General features: G+C 43.5%; 1 non-coding gene and 1 pseudogene across 1 annotated transcript; both read right to left on the reverse strand.

The window, feature by feature from the left end:
* Window positions 1–377: 377 nt before the first annotated feature.
* Window positions 378–500, reverse strand: LOC145266781 (U2 spliceosomal RNA; annotated as a pseudogene).
* An 8,013-nt stretch (window positions 501–8,513) lies between these two features.
* LOC145266821 (U2 spliceosomal RNA) lies at window positions 8,514–8,715 on the reverse strand. Its single transcript, XR_013864783.1, has one exon. It is a non-coding gene; the product is annotated as a U2 spliceosomal RNA (small nuclear RNA).
* Between the last annotated feature and the right edge of the window lie 5,334 nt (window positions 8,716–14,049).

Raw genomic sequence — 14,049 nt, forward strand, 5'->3', positions numbered from 1 at the left:
TGTATTTTTTTTAATGGAATTCTGCTTTTTTAAAAAGTTGCTTGTCAGATTTTTTTTTTCTAAATTATCTCCACTTTAACGCTATTTCCTGTTATCGATTGAATATGCTATTGGTTCATCGATCGGCCACGCTTAAAGAGAGAGAGAGAGAGAGAGAGAGAGAGAGAGAGAGAGAGAGAGAGAGAGAGAGAGAGAGAGAGAGACAGACAGACAGACAGACAGACAGACAGAGACAGACAGACAGACAGACAGACAAAGAGACAGATTCTGCCATACTTAAGAACAAGGCCAATAGCCATTAGTCGCGTGCTCTCTTCAAAAACAACTTGAATGATCTGGAGAATGACTTGAATGACTTTGAAACTGACTGGTTGTAAAGTGGGTGATCATTTTACATTAAATAAATACAGAAAAGTCATCCCCACTTTATATTACAACTACAACATGTAGGAAGAACAGATGCTACACTTTGATCTTGGCCAAAAGGCCAAGAAAAGGGTATTTATTTGCTCCCGCACCGAGCAAATTAGGCACAAGGCCGATTTTTAAAGTGAGGAGTGAAGGGGAAATGGGGACCAGCTCCCCGGGGAGTAGGGGAGCTGGATAGTGACAATTGGTATGAAGGGTTACCCCTATATTGACCAAGGTCTTATATGTGGGGTTGGTATTTATTTGCTCCCCCACCGAGCAAATTAGGCACAAGGCTGATTTTTAATATGAGGAGTGAAGGGGAAATGGGGACCAGCTCCCCGGGGAGTAGGGGAGCTGGATACTGACAATTGGTATGAAGGGTTTCCCCTACATTGATCAAGGTCTTATATGTAGGTTTGGTATTTATTTGCTCCCCCACCGAGCAAATTAGGCACAAGGCTGATTTTTAATGTGAGGAGTGAAGGGGAAATGGGGACCAACTCCCCGGGGAGTAGGGAAGCTGGATAGTGACAATTGGTATGAATGGTTGCCTTTACATTGACCAAGGTCTTATCTGTGAGGCTGCCCCCACATATGGTCTTTGCTTGCAGTATCTGCCGGAATACATACTACACTTTGATCTTGTTTATATATTTTATTGAGAAAGAAAAAATTGAACATAAAAAAAACGTACAAAAAATTCAATTCAACAAAATTAGGCACAAGGCCCTACAAGAAATTGGGAGGGGGAGGGTACAGGGTCTTTTTGACTATGTAACAGATGAGACTTTGAAGTCTTACTCTTGACTGGCAACATTTACCAAAATACCTCAATCACTCTGTGGATCCTAATCTAACTAATAACCCCAGCGTTCAATGTAAAATTTAACTATGTACAATTTGTATATTCATTTCTGTATGTTGTGTGTGCATTTTTTTTTTTTTTTTTTTTTTTTTTTTTTTGTGTGTGTGTGTGTGTATGTGTGAGAAAATAAAGTTCGATTTCATTAGAAAGAGTTCTTGAATTAATTGGCATAAAATGTTCGTGGAGTGGGAAAAAACTAATGAAAATGTTCATTTCAAAAATAAGGAAAAAACTACTAATGTGTTGTTAGTAAGACCCCCCTGAACTATTCTATGTGGCTAGATCCCCCACTGTTTTCCGGGGAACCGAAAACAAGCAGAGCATCCCTAATGGGGTTTGGGGAAGTCGCCTTAATGGAGGTGGGAGAAAATAAAGCAACGGATGGAGGGGGTAGGAAGGTGACCTCTGAGTAGGGGGATGATCGGGGGCATCAGAAAATAAAGATGAGGAGCAGGGGGGTTGGGCAGACTCAGAGGTTCTCTAATACCAAAAAATAAAATCAGGAACAGGATCTCATTTGTACCACCAGTCAAGAGTTACTTTACTGAACTTATAATGCTAACCTAGGCGGGATGGGTTCCGTAGGACCCAGCACCGCCCATGCCATGCCTAAGGAGGGAACACGTATTGAAACTTGGCTCCTCGACGGATGCACAAACTAGTGCTGTGCACCCACCTCTTGTCAAATTCCACTCTAGGCAACCTCTTCCAATCGCATCTGATCTTTACTTTAAGCAAATGTTTAAAGTAAACGATCAGATCCCGATCAGGAACAGATGTCCCTTCGTGGACCAACTTGAGGCGCGCGATCCAAATGGCCATGCGCGCTACTGCTAGGATCGCCAGGAAAACCAAACTTTCCTCCCTGGGGAACGGCGGCTCCATGTTGTACACAAAAGTTCCTACGTCGAGATCGAGCAGACACTCGGCATCGATGCGAGCTGTTACCCCCTCGACGTACCTTAATAGGGGCTGTATCCGGCTGCAACTAAAAAACGCGTGCTCGATTGTTTCGGGCTCGCGTTCGTCACAGCACGGACAGAAGCGGCTGGTATGTTCTTTATACCGGAAAAGTACGTCGAAGAGGGGCAGCGCATTTCGGACCAGTCGCCAAGTCAGGGAGAATTCCGAGTTATTAAGAACCTCCCGTCCCGGCGCCCAACGCCATTGAGAACGGACAACCTCCATCGACCATCCCATCCGCCTACAAAGTGGATCCTTCGCGGTCCCCTCCACTAAATCCCGATACAGTTTCTTCCTTGGCTGATCGAGGACATTGGTCCCCGGCAAAGCTCTAAGAGCGGTTCGGCATTCGGAGAAGAACTTGGACTCCCCCTTCGGTCTATGACGACCTTCTACCGAAGGGTTGGGTTTGAGGTTGGGAAACGAGTTCTCAACCACAGGGACCCAAGGAGCGTCTCCTTCAAGCGAACGACCCAGGAAAGCCAATCTCTCGGCGTTTCTATGACACAAGAGACTGGGCTGACCCAGGCCTCCCTCGCTCGGATTTTGAACACAGACCTCTCTGCAGACATAATGCTTACCCTCGTTCCACAAAAGTGAATCGAGGCGCCCTTGTAAGCGGGTTAGTCGTTCTGCAGGGAGAGGAAGTACAGACAAACGGTAAAGGATGAGCGGAAAGACGTATGTAGCACACGCCTCCGCCCGACCCTTCAAGGACAATTTCCTTCCAATCCAAGTCTTTACTGACGATTTGACCTTAGACTGTACTTCCGACCAATTCTTTTCCAGCTGAAGTCCCGGTCCAAACCAGACACCGAGAATGCGGACCGGTCCATCGGTCCAGCTGAAAATACCTGGAAGCGAGTTTACCCCGGTCCAGGCCCCCAACCGCAGGCCAACAGACTTGCTACGGTTGAAGATGGCCCCTGTTACTTCTTCGTATCGAGCGAGCGGCTCGACCACCGCTTGAACGTCCGTGAGGCAAGACACGAACACGGTGACGTCATCGGCGAACGCGGAAACCCTGGCTCGTGTGCCTCCAGGGAGAGCTATTCCGCGCAGGACTGGTGTAGCCGCCTCGTCCCTTAACTTGCGAAGGAGGGGTTCCAACGCCAGGACATATAACAGAGGCGACAGCGGACAACCCTGTCGCACCGACCGAGAGACAGCGAATGACTCCGACAGCTTACCGTTGATCTGCACCGCTACCGTCGGCCTGTCATACAGAACAAAGATCCACTTGCGGAAGTCCGGATTAAATCCGGCGGCCTCTAGCACAGATCCTAGGAACCGATGGTCGACCCTATCGAATGCCTTGGACTGATCCAAACTGATCAGCGCGGCTTCGGCGTCGTCTTCTGTCCCCTCTATGATCGAGCGTATCAAGTGCAAATTGTCTTGAATCGATCTCCCCTTCACAGCATAAGTCTGGTCCGGTTCGATCAAGTCAGTGATGACAACCTGCAAGCGATTCGCAAGAATCTTTGCCAAAATCTTTAACTCTGTGTTTAGCAGAGTCAAGGGCCTAAAATCATCAAAGTTTTCCCTCCCACCATGCCGTTGACCTTTCCTCAGCAATGTGATCACACCCTTGGTCACCTGTCCAGGGATGGAACCCTGGGCAAACCAATGGTTGAACATATCCTTCAGAATAGGGACCAACATGGGCGACAGCCTCAAGTAAAACTCGTAGGGTAAACCATCAAGCCCCGGGGATTTGTTATAGCCGACCTGCTTCAACGCAGTAATGACCTCATGTTCAGTAATAAGACCATCACAGCTAGCCGCCCGAGCCGCCGTGAGGCGGGGCGAGTCAGCCAAATAGCTGCCAAACTCATCAACCCTGAGTCCGGGTAGTTGGGTGAAGCGCACCGATAGATGCTCCCGAAACCCCTCGCAGATCTCCCGAGTCGATACTAAGGGGTGTCCTTCCAGGTTATGTACTTTACGAATGTACCCATCCGAACCGCGCCTTAAAGCAGCCTTACGCTCAACAGCGTCAACATTCACAGCCTCGTTAGAAACTTTCTTTAACCTAGCCCTAACTACTTGACCTTCATACCGCTCGCTAGCCAAGCGGTTGAGATCTTGTTTAGCTAGTGCTAACTCTAGGGGGTCCCCCCCTCCACCGCCCGGGTCAGCTTATCCTCTAAACGCTTCTTTGCCTTAGCCTTATCTATCGCGAGGCGTTGGCTATACTGGACAGAGAAGCGCCTAATTTTGGCCTTGAGACTAACCCACCACTTACTCCCTGTAACCGCCCCCACTAAAGCCCGCTGAATTAGCTCAGTGACCTTCAACCGGTAGTCCTCCAGCTCCAACAAGGTGCTGTTGAACTTCCAGTATCCGGCCAGTTTAGGCCTAGCGCTTAAGCTCAAACGGGCCATAACAAGTTTATGGTCCGAGTGTCCTAGCAAGTGGAACGTGGGGCAAGATAGGAAGTCTACATCGCCTCTTCTAACTAACATCCGATCCAAGTAAGTGCTTGGATGGGAAGGCACTACAGGATGCCATGTCCACATCTCCCGCCCCGGATGATCCAGACGAAATCTGTCGACGAGATCGCACGAGGCCATCAGGTCAGACAGACTGCTGTCACACCACGCCGACCCGCTAGTCCCCCCGACCTTATATATTTTGGGATCAAGGATTGCATTCCAATCCCCCATTAAAACTAACCGTTCCGGATCCACTAAGAAGCCCTCCAACCGTCGAAAAAAGGTTGCCCTCTCTACAGCAGCATTGGGAGCATAAACAGCAACAATCCGAAAAACACTACAATTAACAGCAACATCAACAACAAGCGCCCGCCCGTCCTCGCCTGCGTGAACAACATTCACCGACGCTGACAGGGTGCGACTCACTAGCAAGGAGATTCCACGACTATAGGTATTGCCATATGCTGAGTAGACATCGTAATCGTTTACCAGCACCTGACAATCCCCGTCACAAACAAAGTGGGTCTCCTGGATAGCGGCAATATCTACCTTGAGGGACACCAAGTCTCTCACAACGCGCGAGGCCTTGCTTCGACACCTGATGCCCCTCACATTCAATGTAGCCAAGTTCAAAGACATGATCACTTACCTCAAGCACTGTCACAGACGGGTCTGAAATCCTGGGCAGTGAGGACATGGCAGGCCTGGCCAAGGCTGCCGGTAAGTAAATCCGATGAAGGTGATCCATCCCTGGCCACGCCCCCCACGTCCAGGGGGAAGGTTAGTTTGAGTGCCCTGTATAGCGATGGGTGTACATACATGGGGATTCTACCCTCACATTTAAAGAAAATGTTGGTCAGTGAAGGATGGTCCCTATCCACCAGCTGCTGGCCTGGGATCGCATTCTTCGCTGCCTTGATCATTGCCCACATTCCTCCAGTCCTACCGTCCTTGTTGACCCTAACGAAAGTGGTCAACAAGGGAGCGTCCTTGAATTTAGTGGGGTCTGTTACTAGGTCTCCACCGACTTTTTCAAAGTTTTTGAGTTTATTGTACCGGACCTTCTGTTGTCCTTTAAGGTCCGGAGCCGGTTGGAGAGGGTCTGTTTCACAAATCCTGCTTCCTGGCAGGAAGGGGAGCTTTTTGGTCCGTTCAGTGCGGACTTTGGGAGTGGGGGAGGGGACCTCTTTTGGTTGATGGGGAGGCTGAGCGCTTGGGGAGGGGGTAGCCTGCTCGTTTTCTTCTTTTTGGCTCCTGTCACGGGATGAGGGGCGGGAAGAGTTTCTTGGGGCCTTTATAGGAGAGGGGGAAGGTTGTTCGGGTTGCTGGGGTGTTGGGATCACAGGGGGCTCATCCTGTGTTGTTGTTGCGAGGGAGTCCTTCTCAGTCTCAGTGGGGGTAGGAGGGTTTGCGCGTGTCTTGCGGCTTTTCCTCCTCCTGGCTCTCCTGATCTCTGTTGCGCTCAGGGCCATAGAGACTGTTGTTGTCTCTTCCTCTGCCTCTGACGCGGCCTCCTCCTCAGATTCTGGTAGTTTCCTCTTGTTTGAGGAGGAGGGTGTCTGTGTGTCCATTTTCTCCGTCTCGCTCTTCGGTTGTTCTTGGTCTTGGGTGACTGTCTGCAAGGATGGCTGTTTGTTGATCTTGCCTTTCTTTACGACCGTCACCCAGCCTGTCGGTGCCTCTGGAGGATTTGCGGCCGGCGCGGGAGCAGCGGCTTGATTTGTTGTCACGCTTGTTCCCGCCGCTTTTGTGGGCTTCTTCCCTCCATTCCTCTTTGGACAGTCCTTCGCCATATGCCCTTGTTGTGTGCACAGCCAGCAATGAGGCCTCCTCCCTTCCACTATAAGGGAGAGTGTCCACTCTCTGAACTTGAGTGTGGCTGGGATGGCGTAGAATCCAGCCTTGTCCAGGACCATCTGTACTTTGTAGTCCCCGGTCATGATGTTTCTTAATCCGCGGACCGGGGTGACTTCCTCTACGTCTCCATACTGGCTTAGGATAGCCCCCAGTTGTTTGGCCTCCATATAGCAGGGGACGTTTAGAGCAGAAACATTTGCTCTCCTCTTGTTCATATAGATGGGTTGGAGCTTTATGTTCCTGCTCTGATGGCAGGTCCTGGACAGCCTGACTGCGTCTTCGGAGGTGGGGAGCAGAACATCCCACTGTGCGTAACTCCTTCTACAGATGTAGTTGGCGGGAATGTTCTGCTCCAGCAACACGTTCATCATGGTGTCCTTGTTGACGCCCGTCAGACCCCTTGTCTTGGTGTCTGAAGTTATTAGCGAGAGCACTCTTTTCTCCAGAACTTCCACTTGACCCGGGAGGGGTTGGATGTTGTTCCCCTGGGTATACTCCTTGTAAGTGGAGTCGAAGAGTGCTCTGTAGTCTTCGGGCGTCAACTTCCCTTGCTGCTCTTTGGGGCCCCATGCCGGTCCTCCATCCTGGTGGGTGTCAGCTGGACTCGGGTTGGGGGGCGTAGCTGGTGTTGTGGGGCTCTCCATTGTTATGGGCATTTTTGGTTTCGGAACGGGGCCGTTACCAGGCAAAGTAGGCCATTGTGTCTTTGGCGTTGTTTCGTCCTGGCTTGGTTTGCTCTCCGGGCCGCTCCCCTTTCTTATTTTCTTCCTTTGCTGGGTGGCTGTCCCCTTGGGGGATGGAGGTGTCTCCCCTTCTGGTGCCGTGTTCCCAGCTGGAGCCTTGGTGGGTACTGTCAAGGGTGTCTCTCCTTCCAGCTTGCTTTTGTTACCACTGGCCGGAGAGTCACCCCTTTTCCGTATTTGGTCCTCTTGGGGAGTGTTGGGGGGCCAATCACTGTCTTCCCCGCCGAATAGTGAGCAGATGGAGGCTATTACGTCTTCATCCAGCGCCTCGGTTTGGTCCGCGGTGCTGATTTCCTCCTTTTCTGTTGGGGAGTCGCCCTTTGGGGGAGCGGGGGATGGGTTCCCCGGTCTTCCTCCCTTGGTTCTGCCGTCCTGGGGTGCAGCTGGTTGGCTGGGTTCTGCACTTTCCCCAGCTAGTGAGTTAATGGCAGCTTTTTCCGCTGGGTTGCCCTCGTGGGGAGCGGTTGCAGGTGCTTTTTGGGGGGTCGCCGCGGGCTGCGGCCCTACCCTCCTGCTTTCTTCCAAGGTCGCCGCGCGCCGGGGCCCTACCTTGTTTCCTGGCGCCGTCTCGCCGGGAGATGCATCAGCTCCCTCACATAGGGAGTCGTTCGCAGTTGAGATGCTGCGCATTTGGGGTGACGTACCCCTCCTGCCTGGCATCGTGGCGGTTGCACTGGCCGCTGGCGCGGACCAAAGTGTAGTGGGGGAAAAGAAAACCCAGGGGAATGGAGGGGGAGGAGGGGGAGGAGCGGACTTTGAAGAAATTAGAGTTTTTGACTTCCCCTCACGGGGATGTCGGGTTAGCAGCTCAGATCCCCCCGCGAGGGGGGAGAGCAGAGAAGAAAGACGCAGTGGGTGCTAGCGGGTCAGAGTGCCGCGTCGCAATTAAGAGAGAGAGGGGATAGGCATCCCTGCCCACAGAGGGGAGCAGAAACGAAGCACCCGCCCTACCCCACGTCACCCTACCCACTAACTTACCCCAACGGAAGCGAGAAAGAGAACCCTGTCTGCTCGATCCACTGGGAGAGCAGCGAAGATAGACAAAGTTTGGGCCTGGCAGGTCAGAGTGCTGCTCAGGCAATTAAGTGTTGAGAAATTAGACCATCCCAGTCTCGAGAAGTGAGACCGAAACGAAAAAAAAACAACATGCAAAAACAACAAATGAAAAAAGAAGGTCTCAACTACCAGCGATAGTGGTGTTGGTCCCGAGATTCCAGTCTCCCAAAAGAGGGGATCGGTTTCCGGGTCCAAGCTCCCACAAATGTGGAGTCGGTCCTCTAGGTCCTGACTCCCCAAAGGAGGGGGTCGGTCCTTGCTAACAAAAGTTAGTAAGAAAAAACACCTTAACCTAGCCCGAAAGCCCGGTGGTGGGTCAAGTTTAGTAACTGAGGGAACAGATACTACACTTTGATCTTGGCCAAAAGACCAAGAAAAGGGTATTTATTTGCTCCGCCACCGAGCAAATTAGGCACAAGGCCGATTTTTAATGTGAGAGTATTTATTTGCTTCCCCACTGAACAAATTAGGCACAAGGCCATTTTTTAATGTGGAGAGAGAGAGAGAGAGAGAGAGAGAGAGAGAGAGGGAGAGGGAGGGAATAGGGAACCAGCTCCCGATGGGTGGGAAATGGGAGCTGGATAGTGACAATTGGTATGCAGGGTTGCCCCTACATTGACCAAGGTCTGATATGTGGGGTTACCCGCACATATGGTCTTTGCTTGCAGTATCTGCTGTAACAGATACTACACTTTAATCTTCGCCAAAAGGCCAAGAAAAGCTGTATTTATTTGCTCCCCCACAGAGCAAATTAGGCACAAGGCCGATTTTTAATGTGAGGAGTGAAGGGGAAATGGGGACCAACTACCCGGGGAGTAGGGAGCTGGATAGTGACAATTGGTATGAAGGGTTGCCCCTATATTGACCAAGGTCTTATATGTGGGGCTGCCCCCACATATGGTCTTTGCTTGCAGTATCTGCCGGAACAGATACTACACTTTGCTCTTGGCCAAAAGGACAATAAAAGCTTAAAAATCTAAGAACAGCATCTATTAACAACAGCATCTATTAACAACAGACCTTTGATCTTAACCAAAAAAGCCAAACTACGACTCCACTAAACTACGACTCCACTAAACTACGACTCCACTAAAAAAAAAACAAAACAAACAAACAAAAAACCTAAAATGGGAGTTTCAAAATAGACTGAACATCACACTAAATAGTCGAGGAGGATAAAAAGACCGAGGAGAGAAAGCACTAACCAGACCTCCACTGGATGAGTGCGAAGAGGATTGGGACCTTGGAAAGATTTGTTGCCAACCGAATTTCAGTTAAAACTAATGGTCGTTGTCAGCGAGAATTCAATGGTAAGCGGCTGTTGCAATTACGCAAATTCATTTGCAAAGGTTATCGAAAAAGGCGGAGGGTACTGGAAATCTAGAGAGACTTGTTGTCACGTAGACTCCAGGGAATATTGTTGTGAGAACTCGTGATAACAACTAATAATGATTTATATAATAATTAACTGACATAATTCTATGGTTTTATATGAAAACACTAGCAAAGCATAATTCTAATTTTTTGTTTTTCATTTTATGGTGATGAATAATACACTAGTTTTAAATAAAGCATTTTTTCGCCCCCCTCCCTTCACCCGCTTTACAAGCAATACCAAATAAATTAAAATATAATGGTGAGCGCCTTTTCGTGAAGAAGAAGAAAAGAAAAACATGATTAAAACCTCGGATTAAAATAAAAAAGACGAAGTAAAACAAAAACAAAAATAAACGAAGAAAAATAAAACATAGTCTATTTTACACATATTATCGTTGTATTGTTTTATTGTTTTATTGTAAAAAAAAAAAATCGTTTAAAATTCTTTTGCGTAACTCCCCACCTCATATGTCTATCTATTCCTCCAGTTATTTTTTAAATGCCGATGAAGGCATTCAATATGTTTGCAAAGGGAATTAAAAAAAATCATTATGATGTACACAAAACGAAAATGTCATATTCTAAAAATTACGTAAATTGATAAATATTTTTTAAACTAAAAAAGAAAAATTAAATTTTATGAGAAACCGAGAACGGTGTCTCTTGATTTTAATATTTAATAAATAAATGGAGAGCACTCAATTCGAACAACTGAGATTTTAATATTTAATAAATAAATGGAGAGCACTCAATTCGAACAACTGAGATTTTAATATTTAATAAATAAATGGAGAGCACTCAATACGAACAACTGAGATTTTAATATTTAATAAATAAATGGAGAGCACTCACTTCGAACAACTGAGATTTTAATATTTAATAAATAAATGGAGAGCACTCAATACGAACAACTGATATTTTAATATTTAATAAATAAATGGAGAGCACTCAATACGAACAACTGAGATTTTAATATTTAATAAATAAATGGAGAGCACTCACTTCGAACAACTGAGATTTTAATATTTAATAAATAAATGGAGAGCACTCAATACGAACAACTGATATTTTAATATTTAATAAATAAATGGAGAGCACTCAATACGAACAACTGAGATTTTAATATTTAATAAATAAATGGAGAGCACTCAATTCGAACAACTGAGATTTTAATATTTAATAAATAAATGGAGAGCACTCAATACGAACAACTGAGATTTTAATATTTAATAAATAAATGGAGAGCACTCAATTCGAACAACTGAGATTTTAATATTTAATAAATAAATGGAGAGCACTCAATTCGAACAACTGAGATTTTAATATTTAATAAATAAATGGAGAGCACTCAATTCGAACAACTGAGATTTTAATATTTAATAAATAAATGGAGAGCACTCAATTCGACCAACTGAGATTTTAATATTTAATAAATAAATGGAGAGCACTGAATTCGAACAACTGAGATTTTAATATTTAATAAATAAATGGAGAGCACTCAATACGAACAACTGAGATTTTAATATTCAATAAATAAATGGAGAGCACTCAATACGAACAACTGAGATTTTAATATTTAATAAACTAATGAAGAGCACTTAATTCGAACAACTGAGATTTTAATATTTAATAAATAAATGGAGAGCACTCAATTCGAACAACTGAGATTTTAATATTTAATAAATAAATGGAGAGCACTCAATTCGAACAACTGAGATTTTAATATTTAATAAATAAATGGAGAGCACTCAATACGAGTAACTGAGATTTTAATATTTAATAAATAAATGGAGAGCACTCAATACGAACAACTGAGTATTTAATATTTACTAAATGAATCGAGAGCACTCAATTCGAACAACTGAGATTTTAATATTTAATAAATAAATGGAGAGCACTCAATTCGAACAACTGAGATTTTAATATTTAATTAATAAATTGAGAGCACTCAATACGAACAACTGAGATTTTAATATTTAATAAATAAATGGAGAGCACTCAATACGAACAACTGAGATTTTAATATTTAATAAATAAATGGAGAGCACTCAATACGAACAACTGAGATTTTAATATTTAATAAATAAATGGAGAGCACTCAATACAAACAACTGAGATTTTAAAATTTGATAAATAAATTGAGAGCACTCAATTCGAACAACTGAGATTTTAATATTTAATAAATAAATGGAGAGCACTCAATACGAACAACTGAGATTTTAATATTTAATAAATAAATGGAGAGCACTCAATACAAACAACTGAGATTTTAATATTTAATAAATAAATGGAGAGCACTCACTTCGAACAACTGAGATTTTAATATTTAATAAATAAATGGAGAGCACTCAATACGAACAACTGAGATTTTAATATTTAATAAATAAATGGAGAGCACTCAATACGAACAACTGAGATTTTAATATTTAATTAATAAATGGAGAGCACTCAATACGAACAACTGAGATTTTAATATTTAATAAATAAATGGAGAGCACTCAATTCGAACAACTGAGATTTAATATTTAATAAATAAATGGAGAGCACTCAATACGAACAACTGAGATTTTAATATTTAATAAATAAATGGAGAGCACTCAATACGAACAACTGAGATTTTAATATTTAATAAATAAATGGAGAGCACTCAATTCGAACAACTGAGATTTTAATATTTAATAAATAAATGGAGAGCACTCAATTCGAACAACTGAGATTTTAATATTTAATAAATAAATGGAGAGCACTCAATTCGAACAACTGAGATGTTAATATTTAATAAATAAATGGAGAGCACTCAATACGAATAACTGAGATTTTAATATTTAATAAATAAATGGAGAGCACTCAATACGAACAACTGAGATTTTAATATTTAATAAATAAATGGAGAGCACTCAATTCGAACAACTGAGATTGTAATATTTAATTAATAAATTGAGAGCACTCAATACGAACAACTGAGATTTTAATATTTAATAAATAAATGGAGAGCACTCAATACGAACAACTGAGATTTTAATATTTAATAAATAAATGGAGAGCACTCAATTCGAACAACTGAGATTTTAATATTTAATAAATAAATGGAGAGCACTCAATACAAACAACTGAGATTTTAAAATTTAATAAATATATGGAGAGCACTCAATTCGAACAACTGAGATTTTACTATTTAATAAATAAATGGAGAGCACTCAATACAAACAACTGAGATTTTAATATTTAATAAATAAATGGAGAGCACTCAATTCGAACAACTGAGATTTTAATATTTAATAAATATATGGAGAGCACTCAATACGAACAACTGAGATTTTAATATTTAATAAATAAATGGAGAGCACTCAATACGAACAACTGAGATTTTAATATTTAATAAATAAATGGAGAGCACTCAATTCGAACAACTGAGATTTTAATATTTAATAAATAAATGGAGAGCACTCAATTCGAACAACTGAGATTTTAAAATTAGCCTTGTAATTGCTACGATATACTATTAATCGCTAAAAATCGTAAAAAATGATTTTCTATATCTAAAAAAGTACTTTCCTTTGTTAGAAAATGATACGACGCATGAAATTTAACAAAAGGTGAACACACGTTCTGAGCTTGTGTATACAGAAGGGAATCAAATATAAATATGTGTTTTCTGCTTTAGCATGGCTCACGTGATTCAGGGTGTTTTGGAACCCGTCTTAACCAGACGGTTAAGAAAGTGTTTTAGTTGAATAATTCCTGTTCGTTTGTTTTTTTTTGCAATAGATATCCTCTAAGATGGCCACTTCCTAATTATATTTTCCCATTGATCTCTCCAGATTATATTTGTCGTGGAAGGACATCCTTAAATCTCAAACTCCACCTCTATTTCTTTGTCCCCACTTATGTTTCACTCCTACTAAGAAACTTATTTGCATGTTTTCGGTTTTAAGCAAACCGGAAAACAGAGAGAAGTCTCTTCTCGGGTTTGGGTTCCTTTGAAAGCCATGCTAACCAGTTTAATGGATGAGTACTCTTCATCTTTTTATTTTTCAATAATAAAGATCCGCCAATGTGTTCACTATTTACATATATTTTTTCTCTTCGACTCCATAAATAGTATTTTATCTTGCAATGACACCACCAACTCCATAATTCTCTCCCCATCTCTTTTTATTTCACAAAAGTCCCACTCCTACTTAAAGATTTACCTGCTTGTTTTTGGTTCTAAACAAATCGGAAGCAGTGAGTATTCTACTCTTAGAAATGTCTGAAAGAAAAGCCAAATCTCGCTGACCGCTTCTTCTTTTCTTCTATTAATTATATTTACTTGAAGCAATTTAATGGACACATAACA

Source organism: Euprymna scolopes, chromosome 41 (genome assembly GCF_053919585.1).
Source record: "Euprymna scolopes isolate OS-2025 chromosome 41, ASM5391958v1, whole genome shotgun sequence".
NCBI classification, from domain to species: domain Eukaryota; kingdom Metazoa; phylum Mollusca; class Cephalopoda; order Sepiida; family Sepiolidae; genus Euprymna; species Euprymna scolopes.